Source organism: Medicago sativa, chromosome 6 (assembly GCF_051527215.1).
Source record: "Medicago sativa cultivar Bolivia chromosome 6, Bolivia_mono, whole genome shotgun sequence".
NCBI classification, from domain to species: Eukaryota; Viridiplantae; Streptophyta; class Magnoliopsida; order Fabales; family Fabaceae; genus Medicago; species Medicago sativa.
In genome coordinates, this window is record NC_140754.1 from 51,769,771 (window position 1) to 51,786,634 (window position 16,864).

General features: G+C 37.4%; 1 non-coding gene across 1 annotated transcript; it reads left to right on the plus strand.

The window, feature by feature from the left end:
- Nucleotides 1-8,350: 8,350 nt before the first annotated feature.
- On the plus strand, nt 8,351-8,456 carry LOC146915549 (small nucleolar RNA R71). Its single transcript, XR_015017251.1, has one exon. It is a non-coding gene; the product is annotated as a small nucleolar RNA R71 (small nucleolar RNA).
- Nucleotides 8,457-16,864: the final 8,408 nt, after the last annotated feature.

Below are 16,864 nucleotides of genomic sequence, written 5' to 3' on the forward strand. Positions count from 1 at the left end.
TTGAGTTAGGGCCCAAGAATTCATACCTCAAGCCTGGTGGAAGTGGCTTGAGCTCCACCTTTGGTGCCTCTTTCGGTAGAGGGGCTGCTTCTTCTTTTATTAAATCTTCCATTCCCAAACCTTCCATGGGAAGGTTTTCATTCAATAACTCCTCATAGGCCTTGGCATCTCCTTCTAGGTTTGTACCTGCATCACTAACCAAGCATACCTCCAAACCATCATGCGTAGTTGATGCTAAGGAGCATTCTTTCACACAACGGTCGATTATATCTAACATACAACAAGAGTCTTTAATGGAGGGATTTTTCATTAGTTTAGCAAGTTCAAATTCAACAGTATCTTTGCCAACATTAAATTCCAACTTCCCATGTTTAACATCAATTATAGCCCCAGCGGTAGGAAGGAAGGGTCTTCCCAAAAGTATTGATACTTGGTTATCCTCCTCTATTTCCATCACAACAAAATCCGTGGGGACATAAATTTCTCCTACCTTGACAGGGACATCCTCTATGATTCCAGCTGGATACTTAATGGAACGGTCCGCTAATTGTAGGGTCATCCTAGTTGATTTAAGTTCCCCCAATCCCAATCTTTCATACAGAGATAAAGGCATTAAACTAACACTAGCTCATAAGTCACACATTGCCCTTTTTACTATTTCAGACCCTATGACACAATGTATAGAGAAACTTCCTGGATCCTTAAGCTTGGGTGGCAATTTATTTTGGATGATGGCACTACATTCTTCCGTAAGGTTCACCGTTTCACTCTCCTCAATTTTTCTCTTTTTTGAAAGAATTTCTTTTAAAAATTTAGCATAGGTAGGCATTTGAGTTAGGACATCGGTGAAGGGAACATCAATGTAGATTTTATTCATCATTTCAATGAACTTTTTAAATTGCTCATCAAGCTTAGAATTGGCAAATCTTTGAGGGAAAGGAATTTTTGGTTTGAAGGGAGATGGTGTAACTTCCTCACTTTGTGGTTTCTCACTCTCCTCTTTAGTCATCTCACCTTGTGGTTCACTAGTCTCTTCCTCAACCTCACTAGGCTTGACTCTTAAGGGGTCCTCTAATTGCCTACCACTTCTAAGTGTAACGGCGTTCATTCTAGGTTGGCAAAATTCTTGAACAACTAGAGAGAGCTGAGTCTCTAAGATTTTGTTGTGAGAGGAAATAGAGTCTACTGATAGACGTTTGGCAAGTGCACCAAATACTATCGAAGTAGTAAAAATATCGATCCCACAAGGACTGTTTTTAACTTCAATAATTCAATTGCGTTATAGAAATAGGATGTGTAAAGTTTATTTTTAGTTTGCCACTAGGCAGAAGATTTGGTTTGATTTTAATTAAATCAAGTAACATAAAATAAAGATTTGATTAAGAAAATATGGAGAGAGATGAGATCAGATCCGTCGAATCCTCTAAGTTCCCCTAATTGGTCTACTGCACCTATTTGTTATGAATCCTCTTCTAATTTACGATGATTAACAAAATAGCCCTAATCAATCCCTTGAGTTAGGATCCTCTTCTTAAACTACAGCCCCTAATTCCTTAGGTGGTCTAATAATTCTTGAAGGTTTTACCGAACGTTAACCTATTATCACTAACAAATGATTATCTATTCCTAGACTAACCCTGTTTATTAGAACAATTCAATTAGGTCTAAGTCGAAAGCTATGGTCAGTAGTCATTCGTTCTCACAAAATCAAGTTATATGTGATCAAGATATAAAAAGCATTAAGAACAATTGAATTGAACAAACTAGAATTGAATTCATAAACAAAATAGAGTTTCACAGCAACATGTGTCAATTAGGGTTACAAAGATTCATCTCGGATCTAATCTATAAGAGATTTAGCTACTCATAATTGAGTTTACAAATAGCATAATCAATGAAATAATTAAAACATACATGAATTGGTAAAATGTTGAAGAAATCGCCCTTCTAGCCGTCTCCGATGTCTCAAAATCGCACTTTGCTCTCCAAAATAGTAACCCTTGTTCTTCAGATTGAGTGCAGTATTTATAGAAGTCATAGGCCTGACCCGTCAAAATCGCACCGCTCCATGTATATAGGCGTGCCGCGATTTCCCTCAAACAGGGAGGATGTAATTTTGCTTCAAAAATCGCAGCACGACTTGAAATTGGCGTGGCGCGATTTCCTTCGAACAGACTTCAATATTGAAGCTTTTTGCACTCCAGAACAGTATAAATTGCATGAGAACTCTATCAAAATGTCACAATAAGTCCTAAAAATTACGTAATGACAGCATGTCATCACAACCCCAAACTTAAACCATTCCTTGTCCTCAAGGAATTTGCTTGCAACAGTGACAAACGACAGTAAAATAACAGTTACCTGACAAAACGATAGTACCCAAAAGTTCATTCTCCTTCTAGCTGACTTGTTCGCATCCACCAATTCACAACTCCTCGCATCAATTTGAAATAGGGTTCTACCAGTCGACATGCAGGTCTACATATTACCATACGCTTGAAAAGTTTCTAAACATCAATCAAAGTCAATATCATTACACACTTTTGAGGTCTTTAGGGTTATAACGGGGCTTAGGTGAAAGGTGGGATATATTTGGATAAGTAGGCTACACATAATTTGAGTTAGGCATTTCTAGGGAAGTTAAAACACAAAATTCAATCCTTTAATCATTCACCTTGTGGAAATACAATCAATGCAAAGGTACTAGAGAATACTTTTAACATTTAGGGACAATCGAGTTTGAAGTTACTCGGATTTTCAATGTTTTGTCCCTTTTTCATCATTCAATTTTTTTTTTGATACACCATTTTTGTGTATATTTTGCATGACAATTTCATCTTTCTCTCTTATTCTCTAGTACCCCCACCCCAAACTTAGTTGGTTGCAAATTCCAATAGCAACCCCAAACTTAATCTTTAGCAACATTCTACAATGCCTTAACTCAGAAAATACATTAAGGGACAAGTCCTAAAAGTCTCTAGGCTTGTAATGTAGTTTGACACCGAACAAAAAGTTCTAATCCTACCGGCTCACAATCGGTTAAGAAAGGATAAATTCAACAAATTAAAACAGGGTAGGCTTCAAAAAGGCTCACAGGACCAAGCACTTTTGCCTCAGTGTGTAATTAACAAAGACCAATCAATAATAGAGAAACAATGCAAGTTCTAGAAATGTAGTTGCATGGAAAACTAATCTAAATATAAGTAAATTGAAAAACAAAATTTGGCAATGAACCTTATGGCTGAGATTTCTGGGAGTATGTGACTACTTAGCAATGCCGTACACTTCGCCTTTGAATCAAGTCACCCCTCCTTTAGAACTTTTGGAATACCGTTTCATCAAACAACTGTTACTAAACTGGAATAGGTCACATGAAACAAAACAAATTCATTATTTAAACAAGTGCAGGAGCAATTACAATAGGGAAATAAGTTCAATGGACTTCGACATTAAAAGAAAATAAAGAAAATACAAAATGAATCGAAAACAAAGTAAATCTAGTGGGTTGCCTCCCACTCAGCGCTTCTTTATCGTCACTAGCTTGATTGCTAAGGATCCTTAGAGGTCCTTCAGAATGAGTGCCACCCTTTCTCTTGGTAGGTCGCCACCTAGGTATGGTTTAACTCTTTGTCCATTCACTTTGAAACTTCGATCTCCTTCAGGTGTCACTAATTCAACAGCTCCATATGGTGACACACTTCTGACCAAGAATGGTCCAGACCATTTTGACTTGAGCTTCCCAGGAAACAGCTTCAACCTGGAATTATACAACAAAACTAGTTGTCCACAGTTAATATCCCTAGGTACTAAGTTTTTGTCATGATATGTTTTTGTCCTGGCTTTATAGATGAGCGCATTTTCATACGCTCTAAGCCTTATCTCCTCAAGTTCATTAAGTTTCAAAATTCTTTTCTTACCAGCGGCTACTTGATCAAAATTTAAGGCCTTAATGGCCCAATAAGCTTTATGTTCTAGCTTGACTGGAAGATGACATGCCTTCCCATAGACTAACTGATAGGGTGAAAACCCAAGATGGGTCTTAAAGGCTGTCCTATATGCCCACAGTGCGTCATCTAATTTCCTAGACCAATCTTTCATGTTTGACGCAACTGTCTTCTCCAAAATCTGTTTCAACTGTCGGTTTGAAACCTCTACTTGACCACTAGTTTGTGGGTGATAGGGAGTTGCAACTTTGTGCTTAATGTTATATTTTTTGAGCACATTTTCAAGAAAATTATTGCAAAAATGCTTCCCCCATCACTGATCAATACTCAAGGGGTTCCAAACCTAGTGAAAATATTCTTTTGAAGGAAGTTGACAACAGTTTTGGCATCATTAGCAACACATGGTATCGCTTCAACCCACTTTGTGACATAATCAACACAGACTAGAATATGGAGATAAGAGTAAGAGGAAAGGAATGGTCCCATAAAATCAATACCCCAACAGTCAAATGGTTCAACTTCAATGATTCCTTTTAGGGGCATTTCATTCCTCTTTGATATGTTACCTGTCCTTTGGCATCTGTCACATCTTGTGACAAAGTCGTAGCAATCTTTGAAAAGGGTGGGCCACCAGAATCCACTTTGCAAGACTTTTGCAGCTGTCCTTTCTCCACTATGGTGGCCTCCATAAGCTGAGCTGTGGCAGTGCCACATGATACTATGTGCTTCCCCACCTGCAACACAACTTCTAATCAAACCGTCAGTACCTACCTTAAACAGATAAGGGTCATCCCACAAGTAGTGGTTTGCATCTTTGAAGAACTTTTTTCTCTGAGGGTAGGTCAGATCATCAGGAACTATGTTGCCGGCCTTAAAATTCGCCATGTCAGCAAACCAAGGCCTTTCTCCAATAGCAAACAATTGTTCATCGAGGAACTCGGCCTTGATGGCCTTCTCCTTCTTTGTCACCTCATCATTCTCTAGCCTTGAGAGGTGATCAGCTACCACATTCTCGACTCCCTTCCTGTCACGAATTTCAAGATCAAATTCTTGCAATGATCTGTAAAAAAAATTCAGAGATATTTGAGAGTTGCATGATCTGTAAAAACAATGACTTTGGAGCCTATTAGATTAGAACGAACTTTTTCCAATGCAAAGATTACCGCAAGCAATTCCTTTTCAGTTGTGGAATAGTTAACTTGATTTTCATTTAAAACCTTGCTTGCATAGTAAATTGCATGGAAAAATTTGTTCTTGCGTTGGCCTAGGACTGCACCAACAGCATAATCACTTGCATCACACATAAGTTCAAAAGGTAAATCCCAATCGGGTGCAATGATTATTGGTGCCGTCACCAACTTGTTTTTAATCAAAGAAAAAGCATTTAGACATTCAGAATCAAAATTAAACTCGTTTTCTTTGACCAAGAGGTTACAGAGGGGTTTGGAAATGTTTGAAAAGTCTTTTCTGAAACGCCGATAGAAACCGGCATGCCCCAAGAAACTCCTTACTCCCTTAACATTAACAGGTGGGGGAAGTTTCTCTATAACCTCTATCTTAGCTTGGTCCACCTCAATGCCTTTAGCACTTATTTTATGCCCCGAAACTATACCTTCAGTTACCATAAAATGACATTTTTCCCAATTCAAAACAAGGTTAGTTTCGGTGCATCTTTTAAGTACATCATTTAAATGGAACAAGCATTGATCAAAAGAATTACCAAAAACAGAAAAGTCGTCCATAAATACCTCAATGTTCTTCTCTATCATATCAGAGAAGATGGAGAGCATACACCTTTGAAAGGTCGCTGGCGTATTACACAGCCCAAAGGGCATCCTTCGATAAGCAAACACTCCAAATGGACAAGTGAAGGCAGTCTTTTCTTGATCTTCCGGAGCCACTGCAATTTGATTATACCCCTAATACCCATCCAAGAAGCAATAAAAGGCTTGGCCAGCCAATCTCTCAATCATTTGATCCATGAATGGTAATGGAAAGTGGTCCTTTCTTGTTGCGGTGTTCAACCTCCGGTAGTCTATACACATTCTCCAACCAGTGATGGTGCGGGTGGGTATCAATTCATTTTTTTGATTTTCCACCACCGTCATTCCTCCTTTCTTGGGTACCACGTGAACTGGACTTACCCATGAGCTATCTGAGATAGGGTAAATCATACCTGCATCTAGTAACTTCAGCACCTCTTTCTTCACCACTTCCTTCATTGTTGGGTTAAGTCTCCTTTGAGGTTGAACAACCGGTTTGTATTCAGCCTCCATGTGTATTTTGTGCATGCAGTAAGCTGGACTAATACCCTTCAAATCAGAAATGTTCCACCCCAAAGCTCCTTGATTGTCTCTTAACACCCTCATTAATTTTTCTTCTCCAAAGGTGTCAAGGTATTGCTGATGATTACTGGTTTAGAGGCATCCTTAGTGAGAAAAACATACTTCAAGTGAGAAGGGAGTTCTTTTAATTCTGGATTTTTCTCTCCTTCTCCACTCAAAATAGGAGCATCCATAGAGTACTTACCCATTAATTCTTCTATTTTTACCGGTCCCAACTCTTGCTTGCTTGCTTCTAGTTGCTTCACATAATCACTTACTTCAAGATCTTCATCATCTCCACAACTTGCTATAGAATTCACAATTGCACGTTCAAGAGGTTGTGTTGGTTGATGTTCAGAAGAGTCATCTTCAACTATTTCTTCAACAATGTCAATCCGATAACACTTGGGATTTTCATCTTTGTGCTTCATGGCCTCAAATATATTAAAGACGACTTGCTCCTTATGGAATCTCAACATTAGCTCTCCTTTCTCAATGTCAATTAAAGCACGACCAGTTGCAAGGAAAGGTCTTCCTAGAATGAGTGGCATTTCTTCATCTTCAGCCATGTCTAAGATCACAAAATCTGCTGGAAACACCAAGTCATTAACCTTGACTAGCACATCTTCAAGCACACAGAAAGGATAAGAGATTGACCGATCAGCAAAAGTAATGGTCATTCTTGTTGGTTTTGGTTCCCTACACTTAAGCTTCTTCATCATTGAAAGAGGCATCAAGTTGATACTTGCTCCCAAGTCACATAAAGCTCTACCAATGTATACCGGTCCAATTGAACAAGGGATAGTAAAAGCTCCAGGATCCTTCAGCTTAGGTGGCAGCTTCTTTTGAAGAATAGCACTATAATTCTCTGAAAGTGCTATATTCTCATCATCCTTAGGCTTCCTTCTTTTAGTCAACAAGTCTTTCATGAACTTAGCATACAACGGCATTTGATCGAGGGCTTCATCGAAAGGAATATTCACCTGAAGTTGTGAGAAAAGTTGCATGAACTTCTTGAATTGACCTTCATCCTTTTCTTTCTTCTTTGAAAGGTGAGGGTATGGAAGCTTCACATATGATGGAATAACTTGTGGTTTGTCTCCATCCTTCAATATTTGACTCTTCGACTTCCTCAAGATTGAATCCTCATCAATTAACTTCTCACTTTTTTCTCCCTCTATTTTTTCCTTCCTTTCGTTTTCAACTACTCCATGATCATTTTCTTTTTCAACTTCACCCTCATTATTTTTTTCAACTACACCATCTTCCTCCACCTCAACTACATCATCAACCTTCTTTGGAGCTTTTGGAACTAAAGGTGTTAAAACCTTTTTGCTCCTCAATTCAATAGCATTACAAGACTCATTCTTATGGTTGTCTTTCGTGTTACCTGAGAATCCGCCTTTGTTTTGTTCAGCCAATTGCTTAGCTAATTGCCCCAGTTGAGTTTCAAGCATCTTCCTAGAAGCTTCATTGTTCTTTCTTTCAGCTTCTTGACTCTTCTTCATCTCTTCAAAGTTGACTTGAGTCATCTTCATGAAGTTCATCATAGTTTCCTCAAGAGCTGATGGCTTTCTTTGTTGTTGTTAAGGAGGAGTAAGCATCTGAGAATTCAAAGCGTTGTTATTCGAGTAGCTTAGATTGGGATGCTTGTTGATTCCTGGAGTGTAGTACTGATTTTGCCTTTGATATCCTCCCATGTAGTTTGCTTCTTCACTAGAACCTTCTGGTACACACTCACCATTGGGATGTTCTTCACCACATAGATCACACTTGATTGCAGCCACTTGTTGTTGCTTATGAGCTAAAGTGAAGCCTTGAAACTCCTTAGTTAGAGCCTCGATTTGTTTGTTCATAGTTGCTTGGTTAGCAAGGAAAGCAGTTTGTTCACTCACCCCAAACACTCCTCTTTCTTTCTTTTTCGCTTCAGCACGATACTCATTTCCAGCCATGTTTTCTATCAAAGCTTGGACTTCATGATCAGTTTTGCTCTTGAGACTACCTCCCGCGGAAGCATCTAAGAACATTCTAGTGTTTGGTGTTACCCCCTCAATGAAGATTTGGAGGTATTGTTTCTCGGTGAACTCATGATTAGGGCATCTCTTAAGAAGCAAATTGAATCGCTCCCAAGCATCATATAATGATTCACCTTCTCCTTGCTTGAAGTTAGAGATTTCCATCTTCTTCTCCCAATACTTAGACATAGGGAAATATTTCTCCAAGAACTTCAGCTCTAACTCTTCGCATGTTTGGACAGTCCCGTTTGGTATTGTTAGCAACCAATCTTTTGCTCTTCCCGTCAAGGTGAAAGGGAATAGCCTTAGTTTCTTTTGTGCTTCAGTCACGGTGGTTGGTTGCACACAAAATTCACAAGTTTCAGCAAAGCGGCTCAAGTGTTCATGAGGACTCATAGCTTCAGTCCCATCGAATTGCTTGTCCCTCAAACCGTTGAGGACAGTTGTCTTGATGTCGAAAGCTACGGGGTTAGCTGGTTGAAAAGTATGGGTCAGTTGACCGCGATGAGTAGCTAACCCGTAGTCTCCTAGCTTAGGTCTCGGTGGTACAACTCCTTCACCTTCCATAGTTGCAGATTTAGGAGAAGCAGATGTTTCGGATTCAGTTGAGAGTGGCTCCGGTATTTGTTCTCGAACACCCGGTTTGAGCATTTCCTTGAAACGCTCCCATGAATCATGAAGTGATTCCCCCTCTTTTTGAGTAAATTGGAAAAGTCTTGCCCTTAGTTGGCCGTTTTTTGATGGGGGAAGGAAACGGATGAGAAATTCTCGCTATAATTGGTCCCATGAGGTGATGGAACCACATCTCAGGGAATGGAACCAATTAAGAGCTTTGTTTTTCAAAGAAAAGGGGAAGAGATGCAACCTTAAGGTTTCTTGGGTGGCCTTATATGTTACAGTGAGCCGCCAAAAAGTTTAGATATGGAGATTGGGATCCTCATCGGGGGATACCAAAAAAGAATATTGCTGCACCATCTTAAGTTGGGCAGGCTTAATTTCAAAGTTTTCACCCTCAACCGTTGGATACACAATAATAGCATATGGCTCTTCCGTTGAAGGATTCACATATTCCTTAAGAGCACGTTTTTCAGCCATGTCGGTATTATTTTGTGCTTTCCAAGAAGTTAGTGGTGAAGAAAATAAAAAGAAAGGAGAAGAATAAGAAAGAATTCTAATCACTAAGAAAAAGTTGATCAAATTAGTTAACTCCCCGGCAACGGCGCCAAAAACTTGATAGAGCCAAACCGCAAGTGCACGGCCTATCGAAGTAATAGTAGTAAGAAAGAGTATCGTTCCGCTAGGGAGTTGTTCAACTTAATTAACCTTTAAAGAATGATTAGAGGAGAAGAAAGTTTGATGAAAGGAGGTTTGATTGTTGAAGGTAATTAACAATAATAATAAAGAGCCTTGGGATCATTGGTTTGTCATAATAACAATTCTTTCACTAGACAAGACTTTAACTTCTAGATCCATGGTTTACACCGTAATTTCCTAAGACCGGTTTCCCTTAGCCCCTCACCTTTCCGATGAAAGTCCGGTGAGAGTTTACTTCTAGTAACCAAGCCTATTTCGCTGACTTGATTACTAGAAGATGCTTATAAGGATTGAAACTACTTGTGTCTCAATAATTGCAAGGACTATTTCGCTGTCTTGCAATTATTGTCTAGATTCACTTGTTCCAACATCAAAGCTCTGCTCTCGCTTTATGAATTGATGTTTGGGATAATGGATTAACAATTATCAAACCCTCCGCTTTCGCTTCCACAGTTTGATAATTGTTAATTCATGTTAAAACGGTGAATCTAAATTAGAAATTACGATTACATAGAATTAGGGTTAAAACTTGGTTTGTTTGGATTATGTCATTAGACTTTCCAAACAATCCCAAGACAAAGAAGTCTACTCACTTATGTTCATCGTAGACATGGGGGAAGAAGAGAGAAGACGATAAAATAAATTGCGAAAGAGAAAGTAAAGGAATAAAAGACTTTATTGAAATAGTAACTAAAATATTCTATGCAAGGGTGAATTGTTTATGATGGAATGCTACTCTATTTATAGCTTTACAATTGACTTAGAAACTAAGCTACTATAAGGGCAAAACAGTAAAGCTGCAACGGAGTAACTTGGGCTTGAAGAAAAGCAGCAAAAGTTGGCCTGGAGGGTGGCACGGCCGTTGCACATGTTGGCACTGGCCGTGCCAAGGTTCTGACTTGGTGGGAACATATTTTTGTTCCGTATCTTCATATTTTCGCACTATATTTGCTCCAGACCTCTTTCTTTTGCTCCAAGACACCTTCCACCATATATTCGTTCCTAAAATATATTAAAAAGCAATTTAAAGTAAAATATTCAAAAAGGAAATAAATATGCAATAAAATAAAATCAAATCTTTATAAAACTAAACTAAATAATGCATTAAATTAGACTAATTATTGACTCATCAGTCCTTGTAGTTCATATTTTTGCAGGAAAGTCCTTCTTAAGTCCAAGCTCAAGGCCGAAGCCAGGTGTCCAGTACTGATTGGCTCGCAGAGCCAAGTGTCAGCCTATAAAAGGGGAACAGTTAATGCACAGTGCCAGAGGGAGGATCCATTACACGCCACATCACAACAAACACTTCCCAACTTTCTCTCTTTGATCTCAAGGATCAAAATTCAACAAATCTCCAGAATTCATCAAGAACATGATGAAGTTCATGAAGAACCTCATCCCCAAACCATAAACCCTAACTTTCCAGAACTCAATTCCACGCCAAGTCATCACAAATTCACATCAATTCCATCACAAACAAACTCAATTCAATAACTATTTCATTAAATCGGTTCGGATTTATAAAAATTCTCAGAGATTCTATGAAGAATCTTCATCATTGAATCGGTACCTTCGCAATTCCAGCGTAAATCCATCACAAACTGTGACGAATCCAACGCGATCACGAAGGATTTGGTACGACAGAGAAGAAGAGGGATTGAATTCGAATTGAATCGGAGAAGAAGAGGAACGCGTTCACCGATTTATTTTCGGTTTGCAACAACAACAAGGTGTTCACCAGAAGATCAGAGAAGATTCAAGAGGTTTTCTTTCGTCTTCTCCTTTGAATCTCCGAAACAGATCACAGGTAAACACGTAAACCTTCTCAGTTTCCTTCTTAAAGCATCAGCGAAGCTAGATCGAAGTAGATCAGTGATTTCTGGAAAACGTTTTTGGAAAGATTCAAAACCTAAAAAATTTCTTGAAAACCGTAAGTTTCAAACCCCGATCTACTTCGTTTTAGTCACAATTTCACAAAAGTAACTTCAAAACCGCAAAGAGGAGAAAGAAACGAGAAGAATCATGTAAAAATATTTTGAAAAAGAGTTCAGAAAGATTCTGGTACGGTGGCGCCACCGGTGAACCGCCGTACCGGAACTTTCTCCGGTCATCTTCTCCGATCCATCTCCGACGGTCAATTTTAGAGAGAAGTGAGAGATTCTCTCACTAGGTTTAGTGTAGAGAGAGAAGGAAGAAGAGGAAATGAATTGGACCGGCGTCTATATGCTTATATAGACGCCTGAACCGGTCCGGTTCACCTCTGGTTCATCTCTTCTCCATCCTAAACCATCAGATCTAGGTCAAAGAGGATCCGGATCAATCCAATGGCTGAGAGAGTTCCTTGTGATCTGGATCCATTATATTTGGGCCTGGGCTTGATCTTGTACTGGATTTCGTTGTTGTCTCTGTTTTTTTGCTATTTGCACCCTGTTTCCTGCTGTTTACACCCCCTGCCATGCTTAAAAATCTTTAAAAATTCTACAAAAATTCATGAGTGTTTCTTGTTAATTTTGTGACCTTTTTGTGGTAATTTTGTACTAGAAAAATTTATAAAAAATGATGTGATACTTTCCTTGCTTATTTGTGAAGTTTCATGTTAAAATTTTGTGAAAATTTGCATAATCTTGAGTCCAATTCTTGATATATGTTTGTGACTTGTAACGTGTGAATTTGTGATGAGATTACTACTGTTTTGGTGTGTCTTACTGTATGTGAATATGTTGTGATTAATTACTTGTTTTACAAGATTTGTTTGTGAATAATAAATGCAAGATGTGTCCAATGTCTTCCTAAAAATGCTTATTATGACACATTTCTTCAATCCTCCTTGAAAAACCTGAATGTATGCCTTTGAAAATGTATTGGATTATGAGGATTATAAGTCATGTGAACTTGGCATTTTGTGGTATGATCTTTAGGTATATCTTTCACTTTGTTCTTGCTTGGCTTTATGATGATTTTCTTACTTTTGTTGTAGTGATCTTACTTGCTTTATCTCTTGTTATTATATCATGTGCTACTAACCCTTTTTCCATGTTTCATGTGTCACATAAGCATCTCATACCCAACCCTTTTCTATACCTTAATTTCTCGCACCTTATTTATTTACGGTTCATTTTTTGGTGCAAGATTAAGTCCTTGCAAGGATAGTAGTGTGTATCTAGGCCAATGATGTAAAAGGACAATGGACAATAACTATATGCACCGACACTCACCGACACATGCACACACATCACGTGTATGCTTTAGATGGATGCTTAGGGGATGTATGTTTTAGATGTATGCTTAGGAATTGGAAACTTAGGCAAAAATTCACTTTCAAAAAAATATGAACAATCTCACTTGAAAATCTTTTCTCAAAAAATAGGAGTCAAAACTCCCCCCTTTTCTCTTTATTTTCTTAAACGAAAACTTCAATGAATTTTAATCATACTTAGACCTTTTTCGCAAAATAACTAATCATACCTCACATTTTCTAAAGTCTTATGCCTTCGAGGCCTCTCCTCCCCTTTCTTCAAAAATCCATTTTCAAAATTAAAATTCAACCGATGAAAACAAAAACCCTTTTTTGGAAATGAACTATGATTGGTTTTGATCCCTTAAAAGGGTACGTAGGCAAGGAGCCAATACTCCTCCAAATCAAATAAAACAAAAATCCAAACACATTCTTCTCCCTCCAGTTCTTAACCTAGCAAACCTTTAAGTGTAAATAATGTTTTCAATGAATAGCATATAAAAGTAAAGCGTTAGGTGTAGAGAGTAAAGACGGTTTCTATAGGATACTATAGTCGTTATGGGTGCCTAACACCTTCCTATAACGAAAACAACTCCCGAACCTCGTTTCTCAAGGGTTTTCTCCTCATTTTGCCCTTCCCAAGAAAAAATGGAGATATCAAAGGTTAAAAAGGTCCAAGCTTAATCAATGCTTGACACCTGAAAACCAAGATAAAACAAGCACAAGGCTCCAGGGCTTGAGCCCTCGTCGCTATTGAGCAAAATGCTCCAGGGCTTGAGCCCTCGTCGTTATTGAGCAAAATGCTCCAGGGCTTCAGCCCTTATCGTTTGTATGAATAGACTCAACAACTTGACATCTTAACATCCTAACATCTTAACAACTCAACAACTTGGCATCTCAACTCAACAACTTGGCATCTTAACATCTTAACAACTCAACAACTAAGACATCATATAACATCGTATTCAAACATCAACAATTCATCATGCATCTTTGTAAAAACATAATAAATTATACATAACATATTTTCATGTCAAACTAAGGCTACTGGAAAGATATCGCAATTACCAACAACTTTCATGTTTATACCAAAGACCAATTCAAAACAGAAACATATGAACAAAATGCAAAAACATGAAATAGAGAATGTTGTCACCGTACAATTTTGCTAAGACCTCCTTGGAGTATTATCATCATAACTCAAAACCAAAAAGTCATTTTTACGTCAAACTAAAGCCATTAGAAAGCTAACAAAATTATCTAAAACTTTCATGTTTACAACAAGGCCAATTCTGTACCGATCAATACCAGTTTTCATTTTAATTTCGAAAAAGTTGTGCAGAAAGTCCATAAAAATTCACTGTGACCTACGTGTAGTAATTTGACCATAACTCAAGTTCTATAAATCGTTTTGACGTCAGACCAACGACATTAGAAAGCTAACATCTATATCTACAACTTTTGTGTTTACACCTAAGACCAATTCTGCACCGATCAATACCAGTTTTCATATCAATATTCGGGGCAGAGATGAAAATAATCAAAAAAATCAACTTATATTATTCAAACTTCACATTAATTTAAAATTATCATAATCAACAACAACAACTCAACATAATTCATACCTAATTCATAATTTGACATTAACAACAACAATCATCAACAACCACAACTCATAATCATGAACCCAACCACAAATCAACAACAACATAACACAAATCATCACTGAGCATAATTCATCAATTAAATTGCAATTCAAATCCCTATCTTATTTTCAAACCCTAACTTCTCTAATCATGAAAATAAAACAACAACAAACATGTTAAACCTATTTCAGAACCATATACTTATAATTAAAGAAGGTTAGTCCCACCCTTACCTTAGATTAATTGACTGCAAGGTTCTACAGACTTCTCCTTCTCTGACTCTTCTCTTCTCTTCTCTTCTCTTCATTTATCTTCTTTCTCTAGGTTTCTCCTCTTTCTCCAAAACAGTTTTGCACGTAATATATTTTCTAACTCTAGCTCTCCTTTTATATAAACCTTAACCTATTTATTTTCTCTTAATTCCAATTCTGCCCCAAAGCCTCATTATTCTAAATAATTATATTTCTCCACTAAATATATTCTTCCACTAAATATATTCTTCCACTAAATATATTCTCCCACTAAATATATTCTTCCACTAAATATATAAAATAGGGGCTACTAATAAATATTAACACATAATAAAAATATCACTTATCAAATATATTAATTAAATTATAAAAAGACTCTAAACTCAATCAAATAAATAAATAATTAATAGGGCATTACAACTCTCCCCAACTTAGAAGAATTCCATCCTCGAAATTCAGAGCACAGGAGAAAAATGAATTTAATTATTGCTTAAATATCTTAAACCATATATAACAAAATAGAAACTTCAAACAATACACAAAAACCACATTAAAGTTAGTCAGTTAAACATGATCACATAATAAAACATAATCAAAAATTAGAAAACACAACAACGGTATTCGACCGTCACACAACACAACGACTAATCTACTTGGCCGGACGGACCGACCTGCTCTGATACTAATTGTAACAGCCCGTTTTCCCAACACATAAATAATATGAATAATCAGAGTTTTCAACTTTAAACCGGATGTCACACTTCTTACACAGATTTAAAATAGGATAAAGACACTATTTATTCAAACAACACCTGTCAATATTGCAATTACTTTGCAGTGAAAAATAAAACATCTTAATAAATTCATCATAATGGCATTATGGCATCAACATCATTCAACTTATTATAATCCAAATCAAAGGTTCTTCAACATAATTCATGATCAAACATAGTTCTTGACAAATAATGTAACGCCCCATTTTCCCAACTTAAAAATTTCATAAAAATTATCAGAGTTTATCAACATAACAGAGCATCACGTACATCAATACATCATTTAACAACAAATATAATAATAGGGAGTACTATTTATTTAATCAACCTGTCTTTATAAAATTCAATAGTCAAAAGTAGCGGAAATTTAGTTCACAACGTCACATAAAATCTTTGGCATAAAAGGCCACAACTTAACATCTCAATAGCCTTCGTAAAATGTTCAACATTTATTAAATAAAATATGTAACAAGGAAAACAAGCATCAGACAATCCCCATCCCGTTACGTATCAGAGCATCCTAGACGACACGATGTGAGGAGTCTACCCACGAACACAGCTAGTCTTTATTACCTGCACATTACCCACGGTTGAGGCAACATATACGCAGAAGGGGTGAGATTTCACATTCATTAAAAACAAATAATAATTCATAAAAGATAGCCAACATCATATATTTGGCATTAATATCATCATTTAATCATCGTTTAACAAGGTTAAGTAATCAACAACTTCATAGTTATTCAAAGGTAGCATATTCATCTTAATTCACTTCATTTACATCATTATAATTATTGGGACAGCAACAACAGCATCAAGGCAGCAACATCATCACAGCATTCATCATTTATTTTAAGTTATGATGACTCTACAATGCAACAACAACATCAACAACTACTTAGACAACTTCAACATGCATGTGGTACCACCAGGGCATTAAGCCCCCATCGCTAAGGTCATATTTGGACCGTCGGGCATTAAGCCCCCATCGCTAAGGTCATAAGAACCTGTCAGGCATTAAGCCCCCATCGCCGACTATGCAACAACTCGACTCTAAATGCAACAATCTTCATTTTTAATGTTAAATTAATTAACAAATAATTCACAAAACTCATTACATCAAAACAGCAGCACTGGAACATCATAATTAGCAGCATTATCACTAATATAAACATCAAAAACTAATTCATCAAAGATACGGGCGAAAAGACACAATTTCGCACAACATCAGGTCTGTACTGCACTAACTCGCAGTGGCGAGCTAAACAACTCGCAATGACGAGCTCAACGGGGAAGCTCGCAGTTGCGTATAACGTTGCTCGCAGTTGCGAGCTAAGGGGTTACTCGCAGGTGCGAGTAGGA